The sequence below is a fragment of the Procambarus clarkii genome, chromosome 26 (assembly GCF_040958095.1).
Source record: "Procambarus clarkii isolate CNS0578487 chromosome 26, FALCON_Pclarkii_2.0, whole genome shotgun sequence".
Lineage (NCBI taxonomy): Eukaryota > Metazoa > Arthropoda > Malacostraca > Decapoda > Cambaridae > Procambarus > Procambarus clarkii.
In genome coordinates, this window is record NC_091175.1 from 34,112,614 (window position 1) to 34,132,632 (window position 20,019).

At 44.4% G+C, this 20,019-nt stretch overlaps 1 long non-coding RNA gene across 1 annotated transcript; it reads left to right on the forward strand.

The window, feature by feature from the left end:
• The first annotated feature begins 6,911 nt into the window (after positions 1 to 6,911).
• LOC138368764 (uncharacterized) lies at positions 6,912 to 19,247 on the forward strand. Its single transcript, XR_011229667.1, has 2 exons — positions 6,912 to 7,080; positions 18,507 to 19,247. It is a non-coding gene; the product is annotated as an uncharacterized lncRNA (long non-coding RNA).
• Positions 19,248 to 20,019: the final 772 nt, after the last annotated feature.

Here is a 20,019-nt window from a genome sequence, read left to right on the forward strand (position 1 = left end):
TGAGGGGGGAGCTAGTTGACCTCCTGGACAAGGTCTAAGATTGCAGAACTACAGTTTCAACTCCCGACGTCACCTTATTTAAGCGTATTTGAACTACCCAGAATGAACTACCTGATGAACTCTTTTAAGAGACTGTTCTCTCGCAACATAAAGAAATCGTAAAAGATCTGATAAACTTTGCAAGAGATACACCGCCGAAAAAAATGTCAGTATCCCAAGGGTGGGTTTAAAGGTGTATACTCAGAAGCTGTCGCATCTACGAACGTAAATGTCAAACAAACTCTTGGATAATACCCAGCATCCCTTGGATAAAACTATTACCCTGTTTCTATATTGAGGCTCGGATGACTGAAACTAAAACACAATCTAGACAAAGACGCAATCTAAGACTAAAAAGCTTGTTGATTCCTCCTAGGAGAATGAAATAATTGAAACAAAGATGACCAAGATGACGACAAAGCTTCTAATTATAAATTATATGTAAATTATAATTAATTTGTTTTTAAAGTAACGCATTGTTAGTTGCATGACAAGTACCAAGACTGAATTTGTCTCTAAAGTATTTTTATAAACATATTACAAAAATTTTACCTTCATGTTATACAAATCGTATTTTATCATTAACTTTATTGTATATAAACCAGAAATCTTTTTTTTTCTAATTGTGCAATAATGTTTATACAATAAAATCGGGTAGTAAGTGATGATGACATTCATTTATAACTATCATTTTACTTGCAATGGGGAAATGTTTCCAAATAATAACTTGATTAACTACTGAACTTATTGGATCCTGCAGTCGGACACAAACCAGGGTTTTACACAACTCCCCTATGCACTAAAGCTATATCAAGAGGCCGAGCTATGGCCTATGCCGTCTAGCCATGTCAAAAAAGTGTCTGTCATCCTAATATATAACTCCTATTATAGGATTATTTGCTTTAAAATTTAATTTTTTCCAAATAGTTTGTGTAGCTCGGTTTTGATTCCCTCTGAGACTACATTTCAAATTGTCCCCAACATAGCTACTCCACACTTTTTCGTCTATGTGAAATGGTTTAAATACATTTTTTTGATATTCGGCTAATGGTTCTCTATTTTTTCTACATTCATCAACGTTTCGGTAAGTTAAATATATTTTTCTATACAGACAAGAGCACTAGATTCTTTGTTTCTTAGACTTCCACTGTTAGTGTAATATACCCAAAGTTCGTTTATTTATATACACGTTATATTGGGGGTTAACAGAATAAGAAAATAAGTTGAATTAACGTTCTAGTAAAGCCACTAGCACGCATAGTTTCGGGCAAGTCCTTTAATAGAAAAAATTTATAAATTAACAGTAAAATTGATGATAAAATGTTAGCAGGTCCTTAGGTAACTGCAGCGCAGTTACCTTTATTCTTACGTTATGTTTTTATAATGTTTCGCGGTAATTGGTTCCCCATATCAACAACCCTGTTACTGAACCAATGTTTACTTGGGCCTTGCCTATTAACATTACAAACACTCTTAAGACTTCGGTACTCTAACTCTATTTTTTTACATAACATAAGAACAAATGCAAATTGGCAGAAGGCCTATTGGCCCATACGAGGCGGCTCCTATTTATAACCACCCAATCAATCATGTCCAACCCACGCTTGACACAATCGAGGGACACCACCTCCTCCACGTTACGCGGCAATTGGTTCCACAAATCGACAACTGTTACTGAACCAGTATTCACCCAAGTCTTTCCTAAATCTAAACTTATCCAATTTATACCCATTGTTTCGTGTTCTATCTTGTGTTGAAACTTTTAATACCCCTATTAATATTTCCTTTGTTATATCCATTCATCCACTTGTAAACCTCTAGGTTCCACCTGAGCAGCCGTAGGGTGAAGACGTGTCGTCTGACCACTCCGGCAGTTTGGGGAGGTTGCAGTTTTCGCCAGCAGGGGGTGTGGGGGTCTCTTACCCTCCCTGACCAGTGTTGTTGCCTGCCTGGCTGCGTGCTGACGTGGCCGTTTTGACATGGGGGGCCTGGCAATTCCTCCTGTTTTGCGGGTAAATTCCGTGGGTCTGGAATTCTCGTGTAAGGCTGGCTATCCGGCCACTGTGTTAATTATGTGCGACATGCTTCGTGTCCCGGTGGAAGCTGTGTATGGAGTTGAGCTTGTTACGGCCCACCGGGTGATTGTCAAGTTCGTGGGGGAGGAGGAGTATCGGGACTTGCTCCGGCGGAACGAAGGGCGTTCGTTGCGGTTGCCGGATGACGCCGGCTCCGTTACGATCTCGGACCGAAATGGTACCCTGACATATGTCAGTGTGCACGGTGCGCCCCAGGAGTTCCCTGAAGACCTTCTCCGGTGTTTCTTCGGGAGGTATGGTGCTGTCATCAGTGTGCGGGTGAACAAGCTTTCCTGGGGGAAGTATGCTGGGAAGCAGACGAACGTCCGTACCTTAGGTATGCGCCTTCGGTTGGATATCCCATCTTCTGTCCGGCTGCTGGGTTACTACGTTCGGGTGTACTTTGCCCGGCAGCCCCGTACTTGTTTCTGGTGTGGCCAGTTAGGGCATCAGGCTGCCGGGTGCTCTGAGGCCCCTGCTTCACCCGTTAACTTATTCCGGGAAGATGATTTCCCGCCGCTCCCTCAGGGCGTGGATTCCGGGGATGAGGAGGGGCAGGTCCCAGTGCTTGTCCCTCAGCTGAGTGCGTCTGCGTCTTCCTCGGCTCCTGCTGCTGCGCCTGGTCCTGCACCCTCGCCAGGTGTTGCGGCTGTGTTGGGTGTTGAGGGGGCTGCGGAGCGTCCTGTTGTGTGCGGCCCGGTTCCCCATGTGGTTCAGGCTGCTGCGGTGCTGCGACGGGCGTTGGTTCGCCCGGTTCGTGAGGCCCGTGGTTCTGGGTCCACCTCCGGCTGTGAGGATGTGCGGCCAGTGCCCAGGCGTTCTAGGCGCTCTTCTACTGCTTGGGCTGATGTGGAGGACTACGACGCGGGTGGAGCTTCGGGGGATGGTGTGGCGATTCCGGGTGCTTCGTGCTCTACGACGCTGGTGGTGGCTGATGTCCATGTGTCTGCTGTTGACGATGGTTGTGCGTCTGATTTACATCCTGTTCTTTCTCCTGCAGAAGGTTCTACGTAGTGGGAGGTGGTTGCTCCTACAGACGTGGATGGTGTGGGTCCTGGTGCGAGCCGAGGCATCAAGCTGGTGCTGAAGAAGGATGCCAAGCGTGGGGGGTCCCAGCAGGTACAACGTTCGGTGGTTGACGAGGGGCCCTGTGAGGCAGCCGAGGAGGCTCCCAGTGCGCTGCCCATTGCCCGGCCTCATGGGAAGGAGCCTCTCCCTCTCATCTTGGCCTCCGGAGTGGCAAATGATGCTGACCATCCGTTGCGTTTTGACATTGATGACTGTGTGCGACCTGTTCCGTGGTGCCCTTCTACCATCTGGATTCGTCGGGCTCGGTTAATGCCTGATCCTCGTACGCTCCAAAATGACCCCGCTTCGGATGACCTTATGTTACTTTGGGAGGCGTATTGCATTCGATTCCCGGCGGAAGAGTGGCCGGACAAGTATGAGATCTTTTCGTAGTCTGTGTGCTTGCTGTGTGTTTGGTGTGTGCTTGGACCTGTGGTTTGTTAGAACTGTGTTGTACCTATTGTGCGCCCTTCAGGCTGGTCTTATGTTTGTTCTCTTGATCGTTGTTTTGTTGTATTTTTCATTTGTTTTTGTTGTCGGCCCTTCAGGCCGGTGTTTAGTGTCTTTGTATGGATGTGTATTGATTTGTTTTGTGCTGAAGTGTCTTGTTCTGTTTCTTGATGTACTCTGTTGTTTCATTCTCGGTCCTTCAGGCCAGTGCATGTGTGTTGTTGTGTTTGTGCCTGTTTTGTTTTCAGGTGTGCGTGGTTTGCTTGTTTATTGTTATTGTTTATTTTGGCCTCGCCTTTTGTTTACGGGGCGGATGGCTTGGTGTGTGTTTTTTATTAATGTATTGTTTTTATATTGCTTTACCTGTTGTACGTGTTTGTTCTTTATGTTTTGTTTGGACAGTATTGTGTTTGTCCTGTTATGTTTCATGCTATGCCTCTTGATGTATGTTTTGTTTTTCTGGAGGTGTTGTTTTGTGTTGTTACTGTAATTGCTAGTTTGCCATTGTATTCTGTTTTGTGCTTTGATGTATGCTGTATTTTTCATGTTTTTCTTGTGTAAGTGTTTTGTTGTGCTCTGCTGTCGGCCCTTCTGGCCGGTGGTCTATTGTTTTCCTTTCGGTTTTCTGTATTTTTATTGTATTTAAATTGCATGCTTTGCATGTAAAAAAAAAAAAAAAAACTTGTAAACCTCTATTATGTCACCCCTAACTCTTCGCCTTTCCAGTGAATGCAACTTAAGCTTTGTTAATCTTTCTTCATATGAAAGATTTCTAATTTGGGGAATTAACTTAATCATTCTACGCTGGACACGTTCAAGTGAATTTTTATCCATTCTCTAGTACGGCGACCAAAACTGAACAGCATAATCTAAATGGGGCCTAACCAGAGCAAGATACAGCTGAAGAACAACACCAGGTGTCTTGTTACTAACACTGTGATTAATAAATCAGAGTGTCCGATTTGCCTTATTACGAACATTCATGCATTGATCCTTTTGTTTTAAATTCTTATTAATCATAACTCCCAGACCACTTTCGCAATCTCAACACCATGTAGCTCATATCTTGTAACTCTATCATCATTACCTAGCCTCAGATCTTTACATTTATCAGCATTAAACTGCATTTGCCAATCCTTTGACCATTTCAAAACCCTATCTAGATGAACTTGAAGTGATAGTGAGTCCCCCTCCGAATTAATTTCCCTACCGATTTTCGTATCAACGGCAAATTTGCAAATGTTGCTACTGAAACCTAAATCTAAATCATTTATATATATTATAAACAAAAGAAGTCCCAGGACAGAGCCTTGAGGCACTCCACTTACAACATTTTCCCACTCTGACTTGACTCCATTTATACTAACTGTTTCCTTTGGTATAGCCATGCCCTAATCCAGCTTATTATAGCACCCCCAATACCATGAGCCTCTATCTTTTTAATCAGTCTTTCATGTGGCACTAAGTCAAGTTACAGAACATCACGATCCTTACCACTATCAACTGCCTCAACTATGCTAGAATAAAAAGATAACAAATTTGTTAAACATGAACGGCCATTTATAAAACCATGTTGCCACTTAATTATTAATTTATGTTTTCAAGATGAACACGAATTTTATTTGCAATTATAGATTCGAGTAACTTTCCCACAACAGACGTTAGGCAAATTGGTCGATAGTTAGTCGCAAGTGATCTATCTCCTTTCTTAAAAACTGGTATCACATTAGCAACTTTCCATAACTCTGGCACTCTGCCTGACTCTATTGAATTATTAAATATGGTAGACAGTGGGTCGCAAAGCTCCTCTTTGCATTCTTTAAGCACCCTGGCAAACACTTCATCCGGCCCTGGGGATTTGTTTGGTTGGAGTTTTACTATTTGTTTAAGAACATCCTCCCTGGTAACTGCTAAACTCGTCAACTTGTCCTCGTCCCCACCCACATAGACTTGTTCGGCTGAAGGCATATTGTTAGGTTCCTCTTTAGTAAATACAGATACAAAATATTTATTAAAAATACTACTCATCTCTTCATCACTATCTGTTATTTGACCTGTCTCAGTTTTTAATGGACCAATTCTTTCCCTAATCTTTGTTCGGTAAAATTGGAAAAACCCTTTAGGATTTGATTTTGATTGCTCTGCTATGCGAACTTCATAGTTTCTTTTTGCTTTCTTTATCTCTCTTTTTATTATTTCTGTACGAATTCCTGGTCTAAACAGATTTCCCCATTCTTAATCCTTTTGCACCATGCTCTCTTTTTGCCTAAAAGGTTCTTCAGATCCTTTGTTATCCACTTTGGATCATTAGTATTCGATCTATTCATTTTATATGGTATACTACATTCCTGGGCTTAGCTTAGAATATTTTTAAAAAGGTTATATTTTGAATCCACATGGAAAACCCCTTTTACGTCACCTATCTCTGGGTTAACGTCTAGCTCCAATACCGGCCCACACCCCATACCCAAGACTTTCCAATATATTTGTCCCCAAAAAATTCTTAGGCTATTGAAATCAGCTTTTCGAAAATCAGGCACTTTAACAGAATTTTCTCCTACAGATCTATTCCATTGAATGCTAAATCTGATTTCTTTATGATCACTGTTCCCTAGCTCACTCCCTATTTCGGTATCCTTAATTTGTGTTTCCCTGTTAGTTAACACTATTGAAACTGGATTAACACTATTGAAACTTAACACTATTTCCTGAATTGAAACAGGAATTTCCTCAAGTACTTTCGTATATTAATACATCTTCAGAAGGAAATTATAATGTATGTCTAATGAGACGTGTCATGACTAGAACGAGTTGAATCATTGTATGATGGACGTAAAATGAATAGTACTACATTCGTCGAAGAAAGTTTGTTTGGATGCTCCGAGACAACACTTATTTAAGGGGGGAGGAGTGCAGGCGTTGAATCACAATAACGTGGCTAAAGTATGTTGACCAAACCATACACTAAACGGTGAAGGGACGACGACGTTTCGGTCTGTCGTCCGAAACGTCGTCGTCCCTTCACCTTCTAGGGGGGGGGGGGGAGTGTTACGTAAAGTTCCGAATTGCGTCGCATCGGAATAGAATTGGTGGTATTAAGAGTAATATTTTTCTTGCTCAATGGTGCAGGGAGAACGACGTTAACAACCATGCAGGGTTGTTAACGACCAGCGATCGTTAACGATCGTCCGGTGGCGGGAATTCTGATGGCCAATCAGAATCACCGGGCGAGGCAATGAGTACCTGCCGGAATGTGGGCAGACACCAGTACTCTACTCACACCCACCATTCGATACGTCGCAGGTGTGTGTGTGGCCAACCTTCTGTAAAAATTACGACGAGGTGATCTCAATCTTTCGAAATACCAGTGGAAGATGGTTTGGTTAACGCCGTAGAGAATTTCAGAAATCGGCATCAGGATAGTAATGAAATTGAACCACCCAAGAAGGTAGAAAAACTTCTACAGACGTTTGGGGTTCCAGTATATATATAAATATATATATATATATTATATATATATTTTTTATATATATATATTATTCAGTCTTAGATGGTATATATAGGTGTAGTTGGCTGAGGGAGCCTCAAAAACTACTTTACTGTTTCAAAGTAGATAGGTTTAATGTTTCGTAGTCTAGAGAAGTAAATGGCTCGGAAGAGAAAAATTGACGGAGGAGTAGCGCGATTCTCATTGTTAATCTTGAAGTATATGATACTGTACGTCCAACGAAGTGGCAATAATTAAATATATATATCTACACATAAGATACCTACGTATTTGGGTAATATGGATAAAAGTATCCATGACAGTTGGATCCCAACAATATTCGTAATAAGGCAAATAAGACGCTGCTATCTATTAATAAAAGTATTAGTCGCAAGACAGCTGGTATTCTAAAGCTGTCTTTCTCCGGTTAGGACCCATTTATATTATGCACTTCGGTTTTAGTCCCCGTACTATAGAATGGATATAAACTCGCTCCTACGTGTCCAGTGTAGGATGGCAAAGTTATTTCCCCAAATTGGAGATCTTTCAGATTAAAATAATTTAATAAAAAGTTTAATTGCAGCCTCTGGAAAGTTGAAGTTAGGGGGTGGGGGGTTGACATGAGAGGTTTAAGTGGAAAAAGTCATAAAGGGGATATATTAAGAGTATAAAACAGACGGAACGCGAAACAATGGGTATAAGTTGGATAATTTTTAGATTTAGGAAAGACACGGGTAAATACTAATTGGGTAACAGGGTTGATATATGGAATAAATTACCGCGTAACATGGAAGTTGGAGGGGGGGGGGGGGGGTGGGCTCCCTTCTTCGTGTCCAACATGGGTTGGACATGAATTGGAATCTTGCGAATAAGATGCTTCGTACGGGCCAATTGGCTTTCTGCCGTTGTCTTATTCTTACGTTCTTAAGAAATGTCCTCCCATGTCTTCTTCTGCGCTCTAAGATTCAAGGCTCGATTCCTTGATTCTGATATTTTCTTTATAATCATTCTCTGGCCTTGTTTACCTTTCACATTTTTATCTACTTTGCTTATTATCAAGCTAAAAGATATCTTTTTCATCCTGCTACCAACATTAGTTGCACTGGGCTTTGCCTTTCCTTCATATCTGGACTTAAACTGTTACCAATACCTTTCGTCCTCCTGACATAAAGTTCGCCTAACACTTTTCGTAGCGATCTAGTTCAGTCTGCTGATGAAATGAGACTTGAACAAAAATCTTGTCTGCAGACGCAAACAATGCTCTCTTCTGAATCGCCTTAAGTCCTGGCTTTGTTGCTGTTGACTTTTCCCTGTAACAGTATATACTAAAATGTTCTAAATTTTCTAACATGACTTAACTTAAGCCTACCCTTTTTATCTAGTTTTCTCTAACTTTCTTATTCCTATAATTTCCCCCTTTATTACACCTTGCCTTCCGTACCTGTTGCCTTGCTTTTTCTTCCAAGATTTCCTTCGCTGCTTGCCTATAAATTGAAGATGGTTATTTTTCAATTTGGATCGCATCCAAAATGTCTAACTGGAAAGCTAGTGAAGATGAGTTATCGACATGAGACTGGTCCAGGACGACAATAGATTTGAGAATAAGAACAAAGGTAACTGCAGAAGGCCTAGTGGCCCATACGCGGCAGCTCCTATCTATAACCACCCAATCCCACTCGTATAAATGTCCAACCCGCGCTTCAAACAATCGAGGGACCCCACCACGTTACGCAGTAATTGGTTCCACATATCGACAACCCTGTTACCGAACCAGTATTTACCAAAGTCTTTCCTAAATCTAAACTTGTTTAATTTATACCCATTGTTTAGTGTTCTGTCTAGAGTTGATACTTTTAATTCCCTATTAATATCCCCTTTTGTTATGTCCATTCATCCACTTGTAAGCTTCTATCATGTCACCCCTAACTCTTCGTCTTTCCAGTGAATGCAATTTAAGTTTTATTAATCTTTCTTCATATGAATGACTTCTAATTTGGGAAATTAACTCTCATCCTACGCTGGACACGTTCAAGGGAATTTATATCCATTCAATTGTACGGCGACCAAAACTGGACTGCATAATCTAAATGGGGCCTAACCAGAGCAAGATATAGCTAAAGAACTACACCAGGTGTCTTGTTACTAACGCTTCGATTAATAAATCCCAGTGTCCCATTCGTTTTATTACGAACATTCATGCATTGATCGTTTGGTTTTAAATTCTTACTAATCATAACTCTCGGATCCCTTTCGCAATCCGACTTCGCAGTCTCAACACCATCTAGCTCTTATCTTGTAACTCTATCATTACCTAGCCTCAACTTTCCATTTATTAGCATTAAACTGTATCTACCAGTCTTTTGAACATTTTAAAACCCTAATTGGATCAACTTGAAGTGATAGTCTTCTTTCGTGTTGATTTCCCTACTGATTTTTGTATAGTCTGCAAATTTGCAGATGTTGCTACTCGAACCTAAATCTAAATCATTTATATATTATAAACAGAGGTCCCAGGACAGCCATGAGGTACTCCACTAACTTTATCCCACTGACTTAACCCCATTTATACTGTTTCCTTTGGAATAGCCATGTCCTAATCAAACTTAATACAGCGCCCCCAATACCCTGAGCTTCTATTTTTTTAACTAGTCTTTCATGTAGCACTGTATTAAAAGCTTTGCTAAAGTCAAGGTACACATCACAATCCTTACCACTATAAACTGCCTCAACTATGCTGGAATAAAAAGTTAGCAAATGTGTTAAACATGAACAGCCATTTGTAAAACCATGTTGCGACTTTTATTAATTTGTTTTAAAAGATGGAGACGAATTGTATTTGCAATTATTGATTAAAGTAACTGTCCCACAACAGAAGTTAGGCTAATTGGCAGATAGTTTGACGCAAGTGATCTATCTCCTTTCTTAAAAGTTGGTACCATGTTAGCTACCTTAATGAATCTGGCACTCTACCTAAGTCTATTGATTTATTAAATATGGTACAGTGGCTCGGAAAGTGCCTCTTTGCATTCTTCAAGCACCCTGGCAAACACTTCATCCGGCCCTGGGGATTTGTTTGGTTTTAGTTTTACTAATTGTTTAATTACATCCTCCCTGGTAACTGCTAAACTTGTCAACCTGTCCTCATCCCCACCCAGAGACTTGTTCGGCTGAAGGCATATTGTTAAGTTCTTCTTTAGTAAATAGATATAAAATATTTGTTAAATACTACTAGTCTTGTCATTATCAGTTATTTGACCTGTCCCGGGTTTTAATGGACCTATCCATTCCCTAGTCTTAGTTCGATATAACTGGAAAAAACCCTTTAGGTTTTGACTTTGCTTACTCTGCTATGCGAACTTCATAGACTTTTTTTTGCTTTCCTAATCTTTTTTAACATTTTTAACTAGTTGTACGAATTCCTGTTCTAAACTGACTTCCCCATTCTTAATCCTTTTGTGCCAAGCTCTCTTTACCTATAAGGTTCTTTAATTTCTTTATCCACTTTGGGTCTTTAGTATTCGATTTATTAAATTTGTATGGTATACTATGTTACTGTGCTTTTAGAACATTTTTAGTTATATATTAAATCTACATAAAATCCCTTTTTACGTCACCTATCGCTGGGTTCATGTCTCGCTCAAAGACCGGCCCACACCCCATACCCAAGACTTTCCAATCTATTTGACCCCAAAAATTTCTTAGGCTATTAAAATCAGCTTTTAGAAAATCAGGCACTTTAACAGAATTTTTTCTTACAGGTCTATTCCATTCTATGCAAAATCTGATTTCTTTGTGATCGCTGTTCCCTAGCTCACCACCTATTTCGATGTCATTAATTTGTTTTGCTGTTGGTTAACACAAAATCTAAAATATTTTCCCGAGTTGGTTCCTTAATGTGTTGTGTAAGAAAGCAATCTTCAATTAATTCTAGGAAATCTTCTGCTTCATTATTCCCCGATTTGTTCAACCAGTTTATTCCACTAAAATTAGTCGCCCATGACATAAATACTGTTAGATCTAGATGCTTTAGATATTTCATCCCATAGATGCTTTGCTTCCATTGTCTAAATTTGGTGGCCTATATATAACTCATATTATAATTGCTTTTTCGTTTAATTCTATCCAAATAGTTTGTGGCTCGGTTTTGATTCCCTCTCCCCCTCCCCGCTCAGCTCGTTGTCGCCGTGTGGGGGCTTAGTGGGCGGCTGCCGGAGTGTGATGCTCCTTGGGACTGTCCTGTCCTTTTCTAGCCTTGTGCTCCTGCTGCCGTCCTCTCCAATTCTGCTGGGCATCTTTTCCTTTTCCTTCTGTTTCGTTTTTCTCCCCCTCTTCTCCTATCTGCTTGCCGTTTCCTGCCGACCTTTTGCTCGTTCTGGTTCTTCCCTTGGACTACTTCTATTTTGACGCCCGGGTGCTTGAGGAGGCATACTCATGCACCCGTAGAACTGCAGTACCCGACGTCGAGAGCGAGGGGAACCTTTTATTGTCAATCCCCACTTCGTCACTGAACCCGATCTCGACGGACTGTCGGTTTCTTAAGGTGGCGTTTGTGGGGCGTATACTCGCGACGCACCCCTAGGAGGCCCCGACAAGATCGGCGATAGCTTCTTGTTGGGTGTCCTGCCTCTAACTGTGGCTCCATGGTGGGTGTGGGGGCACATTCGTGAGTGAATTCTTCTTTTCGTCAAGATGATTACCCCTGCTTCGGCTTCTTCTGGTTTACCTTCTCAGGCTTGTGGGGTGGGCGACCAAGCCCCCGAGTCGGTCCGTATTGGAAGACCGGGCTCTGTAGCCTCCGCTGCATTGGGCCCCGACCTTGCTCCTCCTTTGGCCTCTCTGACTCCTTCCTCTGGCTCCCCTCCCTCCTCTGTGGCTGGGTCGAGCACCAAGCCCCCAGTGGTGACTACCTCGTCCCCTGGCGCGGCTCCTTCTCTAGTTGTAACTACTGCGCCTTTTAACCCCTCTCTCTCTCTGGGGGTTCTCACCGCCGTCCTCGTCACGGCCGCCCTCGCTCGATTCCTTCCAGTTCTGCTACCTATCAAGCCTTGTTTGGTCCCGCTTCGTGGGCCAAATATTTTGATCTCCTCCCTCTTGATTCTGCGCCTCCTAACGATTTCTCCCTCCATCGACATCTCATTGATTCCGTGGATGCCTCCATTACTTTCAACCCCACTCGTCTCGGTACACGTGTCGTTGCTGCTCCTTCTCAGGATGCTGCTTCCCGCTTGGCTGCCTTATCCTGCCTTGGCGAGACCCCCGTTCGGGTCTCGAAGAACGCTCGGTTGAATGCCAGTGTTGGCACTATTTTGCTCCCGCCCCATGTTGCGACCGGTGTTCGGGACCTGCGCGACTGCCACGACGATATTCGACATATTCTCGCTGCCCAGGGCCATTCTATTCTCCAGGTGGACGTTTACTCGTCCCCCTCGTGGTAGTCGCCGTCAACCCCTCCGGGTTGTGAAGATTACCTTTGATGGTAGGACCCTTCCACCCTCTGTCATTCTTGCTGGTGCCAGGTGCTCTGTCCAGGAGTACATTCCTTCTCCTCGGCTCTGCAACAAGTGCTGGAGGTTTGGGCATGGTGCCCTCCGCTGCTCCGGGACTGTCTCTCTCTGTCCTTTGTGTGGTGGCGAAGGTCACTCTAAGTCGGAGTGCGCTTCTCCCCAGGCTCGTTGCCTCAACTGCGGTGAGGCCCATCCTACCTTCTCCCGTGCGTGTGTCCATTACAAGCTTGAGGCAGCCGTCCTCAACTTGAAGCACCGGGAGCGTTTATCTTTTCCTGAGGCGAGGCGCCAGGTTCGCCGGCTCCCGCCTTATGCTAATATCTCTTATGCTCGCGTGTTGCGCTCTTCCTCTCCTCGTCCTTCCCGCCTTCCTCAGACTCGCAACCGTTTCCGGTCCTTGGACCCTGATGCGCCCACTGCCCCCTCCTCAGTCCCTTTGGGTTCTCTCCCGAAGGCTCCTCCTCCTGGTCCTCTGTCTGGGGGTTCCCCTTCCTTCTACCCGGTCTGTCGTGTCTTCTGTGTCTTCTTCCTCGTCCCCCTCCGATCCTCCTTCTCATCCTCTTCCTCCATCTATCGGCTCTCCCCCACCGCCTGTCGGTGCGGGCGGATGTCCATCGCTCTCCTAACGGCCGTCGTGTGTGCTCTCGTTCGGCTTCTCCTGTTGAGACACTGGAATCCGTTGCCCGGTACGTAGTTGCTGGGACACCGGTCTCTTTAAGTCAGAAGCGTAAGCCTGGCTCCTCTCCTTCCTCTTCCCCGGCGGGTAAGAAGGCTTCGCTTTCTTCCTCAGCTCCTCCTTATGGCTCTGTTGCTCCTTCCCCTCCCGTTTCAGTGCTTGCGCCCCCTGTTCCTGCTATGGAGGTTTCTTTGGCCCCTGCTTCCCTTTCGGTTGCTGCTCTTGCTGGGGTGCGCTCCCCTCTTTCTACTCCCCCTCTTCCTGCTGCTGTCCTTGACTGCTCCTCTCCGTTTCCTCCTCCTCCTCCTCCGGACCCTGCCCGCCCACCGCTGATCTGTTCTCCCGTTTCCTTCCCTCCGTCTTTGCTCGGTTTACCCATGCCCCCTAACCCTGACTTTGCTGACCCTGATCCCGACCCTGATATTCTTTAACGTGCTCTGTTGGTCTTTCGCCTTTGTTTCTTCCTTGTTCTCTGTTTTTGTCCTTTCTCTTCTCGTCGTTGTCCATTCTTCAATGGAACGTTCGAGGTTATTACGCCTATTTCCTCTAACTCCAACTTCTGGTTTCGCGGTTTTCGCCCCTTTGTGTCTGTCTCCAGGAGCCAATGCTTGGTGCTCGTCCTGGTCGTTTTCGTGGCTATTCCTTTCTCTCTTCCCCCCCCCCCCCCAGCCATTGCTGGGGCTTCTAATTCTTCTGCTCTCTTGATTTGGGCTGATGTTCCCTTTGTTCCTTTACTTTTTCCTTCGCCTCTCCATTGTTCTGCTGCTCGTATCTTTGTGGGGAAATGGTACACAGTTTGTTCCATTTATCTCCCCCGAGTGTCCCGCTCTCTCTTCCTGATTTGAAACGCCTCCTAGACTCGTTGCCGGAGCCTGTGCTCCTGCTGGGTGACTTCAATTGTCGTCATTCTCTTTGGGGTGACGTTCTGACGAATACCCAGGGTCGCCTCCTTGAGCCGTTTGTTCTCTTCTTCCCTGTCTCTTCTGAATTCTGGTGAGCCCACTCATTTGGACTCTCGAACTCTCTCCCTTTCTTGTCTTGATCTTTCTCTCTGCTCTTCTTCTCTTTACTTAGATTTCACGTGGCAGGTTCTTGATGACCTCCATGGAAGTGATCATTTCCCCATCCTTGTTTCCTTTCTCTTTTCGCCCTTCCCTCTCTTTCCCTAGGTGGCAGTTTGCTAAGGCGGACTGGACCCTATTTTCCCTCAGTGCTACTCTCTCTGACCTCTCCCTTCTGCCCCTCTCTTGCGCTCTCCTCCTTTTTCATGACACTGTCTTCGACGCTGCCCTCCGCTCTATTCCTCGCTCTTCCTCTCGGGGTCCACGGAAGTGCGTTCCCTGGAAGTGCGTTCCCTGGTGGAATGCGGACTGTGCTCGGGCTGTAAGCGTGCAGCCTGGAAGAAGCACCGCCGTAAGCAGACGACCGATTCTTTTCTTTTCTTTCGGAAAGCGAGTGCGGTGGCCCGTAGGGCCATCCGTACGGCTAAACGTGAATGTTGGGCATCTTATGTCTCGACAAATACGTCCGAAACCCCTCTGGCCCAGATCTGGAAGCGTATCCGCAAGATAGCGGGTAAGTTCGTTGCCGATGTTTCACCGGTCCTTCACCTCCATGATACTCTTGTGGCGGACCCGTTGCAGGTCGCTTCCGAACTGGGTTCCCACTTTTCTTCTGTTAGCTCTGGTCTTCATCTTCCCCAATCTTTCCTTCTTCGTAAACCTGTCCTTGAGTCTCATCCTTTAGATTTCTGCACTCATCTTCAGCTTCCCTATAATGATCCCTTCTCTCTCTCTGAACTTCGGTCTGCGCTGGCCCTCTGCGGTTCTACGGCGGCGGGCTCCGATGGTATTCATTATGAGATGCTTCGCCATCTCCCTCCGAGCACGTCTCGGTATTTACCGAGTCTGTATAATCGGATCTGGGAGTCGTCGTCAGTCCCTGAGGACTGGCTCGATGCCGTTGTCCTCCCTGTTCGCAAACCGGGGTCTCTGGGTACTTCCCCTAAGGACTTTCGCCCTATTGCTCTCGCAAGTTGTGTCTGCAAACTCTTTGAACGTATGGTTAACGTTCGTCTGATGTGGTTCCTGGAACACCATCACCTCCTCTCCCCTTCTCAATTTGGTTTCCGCAAGTGCCGCAGCACGACATGGCTTCCTGGTGAACTTGGAGGTCTATATTCGTACTGCTTTTGCTGCGAAGACCTCCGTTGTTGCCGTCCTTTTTGACCTAGAAAAGGCTTACGACACCACTTGGCGTTATCATATCCTATCTCAACTTCATTCTTTTGGCCTTCGTGGTCATCTCCCTCTCTTTCTCAGCAGCTTCTTCTCTCGTCGTTCCTTTCGGGTGCGCCTTGGTACCGCTCTCTCCCTCTTTTCAGCAATACGAAGGTGTGCCCCAGGGTAGTGTTCTGAGCACTCTTTTTCTGGTTGCCCTCAATGGTCTTCTTTCCTCTTCCTTCTGGTGTCTTCTCCGCTCTCTATGTCGATGATCTTACCCTTTGTTGTCAGGGTGATGATTCGCCTCTCCTTCAACGCCGGCTTCAACTTGCAATTGATGCCGTGTCGTCTTGGGCCACAGGTCATGGGTTCAAGTTCTCTACTTCTAAGACTTGTGCCATGACTTTTACGCGGAAACGGGTTGTTCTTCGTCCCTCTTTGTCACTTTATGGTCATCCCCTTGAATACAAAGATTCCGCGAAGCTTTTGGGGTTATTCCTTGACACTCGTTTGTCTTGGTCTCCCCATATCTCTTACCTCCGTGTTGAGTGCTCTAAGGCCCTTACCCTCCTTCGGGTCTTGTCCCATACTTCTTGGGGGGGCTGATAGGCGCACTCTCCTTGCTTTACATTCCTCTCTCGTCCTGTCTAAGCTGGATTATGGTTGCCCTGCTTACTCTTCTGCTTCTCCTTCTACTCTTCGCCGTCTTGATGCTTTGCACCATACTGGGTTGCGCCTCAGTTCTGGTGCCTTTCGTTCGACTCCCATCCTTAGCTTGTATGTTGACACTGGCTTCCTGTCTCTCCAGGACCGCCGTGATCGCTACTGTCTTCGCTATCTTGCCCGGTCCTTACAACATCCTTCCTCTCGCCTCTGTCGTGCTTTAACTTTTACCCCTCCTGCGGTTCCTGTTCCTCTTCACCACCTCCCTCTTTCTGTCCGGTTATCTCGCCTACAGGATTCTCTTTCCGTTCGTATTTCTGATGTTTCTCCTCGTGTTGTTCCTTCTTTGCCCCCGTGGAGGGTCCCTCTTCCGCGGTTTTGTACTTCCTTGACCCGTATCACTAAAGCTTTTACCCCTCCTATGGTTCTAAACCTCCTTTTCCACTAGCACTTTTCTTCTCACTCCCGCTCCGTTTCTGTCTTCACCGATGGGTCTAAGTCAGCGGACGGTGTTGGCTACTCTGTTGTTTTTCCTGATCGCACTTATATGTGTCGCTTGCCTCCGGAGACTAGCATCTTTACAGCGGAACTTTATGCTATTCTCTATGCTCTTCGTCTCCTGCTTTCTCGTTGTCAGTCTTCCTTTGTGGTTGTTGTTGACTCTCGTAGTGCCCTCATGGCTCTCGGGTCCTTTAATCCGGTTCATCCAGTAGTTGTCGAGATCCAGCATTGGCTGTTTCTCGTTCACAGTAAATTTAAGTCGGTTGAGTTTTGTTGGGTTCCCAGCCATATTGGTGTGTCTTTAAATGAGCGTGCGGATGCTGCTGCCAAGGAAGCTGTCCGCTCTTGTCCCATCTCTCGCAAAGGCATTCCGTATTCCGACTTTTACCCGGTTATCCATTCCTCAGTCCTTACCCGTTGGCAGGCTTCTTGGTTGTCTGTTACTGGTAACAAGCTACGTACTCTTAAATGTTGTTTCCTCGTGGCCGTCCTCCTTCCACCGTAACCGGCGGTGGGAAACAGCTCTGGCGAGGTTGCGTATTGGCCATACTCGCTTAACCCATGGTCACTTGATGGAGCGCCGCCCTGCTCCTTATTTTCCTAATTGCATTGTCCCTCTTACGGTCGTGCATGTCCTTCTTGAATGTCCTGACTTCCATGACGAGCGTGTGTCTTGCTTTCCGACCGCCCCTCGCGGTCACCTGTCCCTCGATAGAATTCTTGGTGACTCGGATACTTTTGATATCGTTCGCCTTATGCGTTTTTGTTCTCGTATTGGCATCCTTGGTGATATTTAGCGCCCTCTGATTATTTTGCGTATTTGATGGTGCTACATAGCCTTCCCAGTTTGGTGCCTTCTTTTGATAATTACTTACTTACTTGATTCCCTCTTTGAGACTACATTTCTAATTGTCCCTAACATGTGTGGCTACTCCCCCTCCTCGTCTAATATATCGATCTGTGTGAAATAGTTTAAATCCATTTATTTGATATTCGGCTAATAGTTCTCTATTTTCTACATTCATCCACGTTTCGGCAAGTGCAATAATTTTTTTTGTGCAGACAAGAGCATTTAATTCGTTAATTTTATTTCTTGGACTTCTACTGTTAGTGTAATATACCCTAAGTGAATTGTTATTTTGAGGCCCTTTTCTTTCCCTGATCATTTCGCCAATTCCTTTCTCCCACAAACCCATACTTTCATTACCTTCTTCCTCCAAATCAATTCCCGTACCACTATCTACTAACATTTTAAACCCGAACACCTCTAATCACTGGTTCCAACGAGCTCGCAACAACCCCAGCCCTCCATAGATGCACCCCATTACGAGCATACATTTCATTTCTTCCATACAAGTGTTCCCATTTGTCTATGAAAGATATTGCATTTGATTTGAAATCTTTCCAGCCGGCAATTGACACAAAGTGCCCTCGACATCCATTCATTTCCCACTCCCGTTCTTGGAAGAATGCCACATATGATCGGGATTCCTCCCTTGCTCCTAACTAATTCAATGGCTGTCCTGAATCTGTTGGTTCCTCACTCCTAACTTGACCAACATCATTACCCCCTGCATTTTTTTTTATACAATAAAATTTATTAATTTTTTATATACATACATTATTTTATATACATATGATTTGTATCTGGTTATTGTATATAATAATATAAAAATATATGTAAATCATATAATATGATTTATGATTTAAATATATCATGTTTATAAAAATACTGAATTAAAAGAAACATTTTATTTACATATAATTTGTAATTATGAGAAGCTCTGGCGTCGTCTTGACTGTCTTCCTTGTCTGTTTCAGTTGTTTCAGTCGTCGTCTGAGAAATCAACAAACTTTGTCGTCGTCTTAAACTTCTTCTCTCTCGCCTAAATGGCGTTTGTCAGGTTCATTCATCTGAGCCACAATATACGAATACACGGTAGTGGTATTTTCCAAGGTTGGCTGGGAATTAGCCAAGTGCCCACTTGACGTGGGCATATTTGTAGATTGGGAAGCATACTTCAGGGTATACTCCTTGAACCCCACCCTTGGAATGGAGATTTTCGTTCGGCGGGGAATATTTGCAGATTTGATCAGATCTCTTATGATTTCTCGATGTTGGGTTTGAACGGTGGGTCTCTTGTAATAAGCAAGTTCATTCTCATTCACCCGCCGTCGCTTGAATAATGTGACGTGGGGCTCAAAACTGTAATTCTGTAGGCGTAGACCTTGCTTGTCCAGTAGGGCAATAATCTCCCGCCGCAGATCGAAAAGATTGTGACTCTTGAATCTTTACGAAGATGACACTTGTGTCAAAATTCCCTAAGCCATCTAAGACGACGCTGGCTGTTTGTTTCGGTTATTTGAGTCGTCGTCTGTGAAATCGACAAACTTTGTCGTCGTCTTAAACGTCTTCTGTCTCGTCTAAATGGCGTTTGTGTCAGGTTCATTCACCTTAGCCACAATATACGAATACACAGTAGTGGTATTTTCCAAGGGTGGCTTGGAATTAGCCAATGCCTAGTGAATGGTCCAAAACGGACCGACACGTCGTCGTCCCTTCACCTTCTAGTGTGGTCTGGTCGACATGCTCTAGCCACGTTGACTCGTCGCCTGCACACGACATGAAGGAACTGAGATTCTCTGTGAGGAAAAGCCAAGAAGATGGAACATGTTGCAGCCGTTCCAGACTACAGGCACATCACCCTCGGCTACTTCATACTAGACGGGTAAGGAGTTGGGACAGTGTTAATAAATGAGTAGTGAAGAAGAGTTAGAATTGGTCAGTGGGAAATTTGTCAAAGATCAACAGATTATCCTCCAAACTAAGCTGGTTCTCTTAAGCTTGTAGTGAAAGAAGCCACGTTAGGTTGTATTTTTGTTCCTGTTTTTAAATAGTGATGTATATGCACTAAAATATGGAAGGACTGCAATGGGATTGAACTCGGGTCCCTAGACACGTACTATCAGTTGAACCATGACTAAAATACCTCGAGTATACTTACTCGAAGTTTGAAATGTACCAACATTAGTGACTATAAATGTATCGGTAAAACAATGTGTATTTGTTTTAAAGAAAATCTGAATTTGCGTATATATATATATATATGCGGAAAATCCAGAGAAATATGAAATGAGGTGAACGTTTCGGCTTTGTTAAAGCCTTTGTCAACACCAGACTGACTAAGGAGAAGGGAGAAGGGGGAGGATATATAGGAAGACACCTGACCAACCCATCCCTAGGGTTGGTCAGGTGTAATTAACCAAAATCAGGTATAGCTTAGCTTAAAATGGTCAAAGAGGATTAAGCGGTCAGAGAAAGAAAGAATGTTAA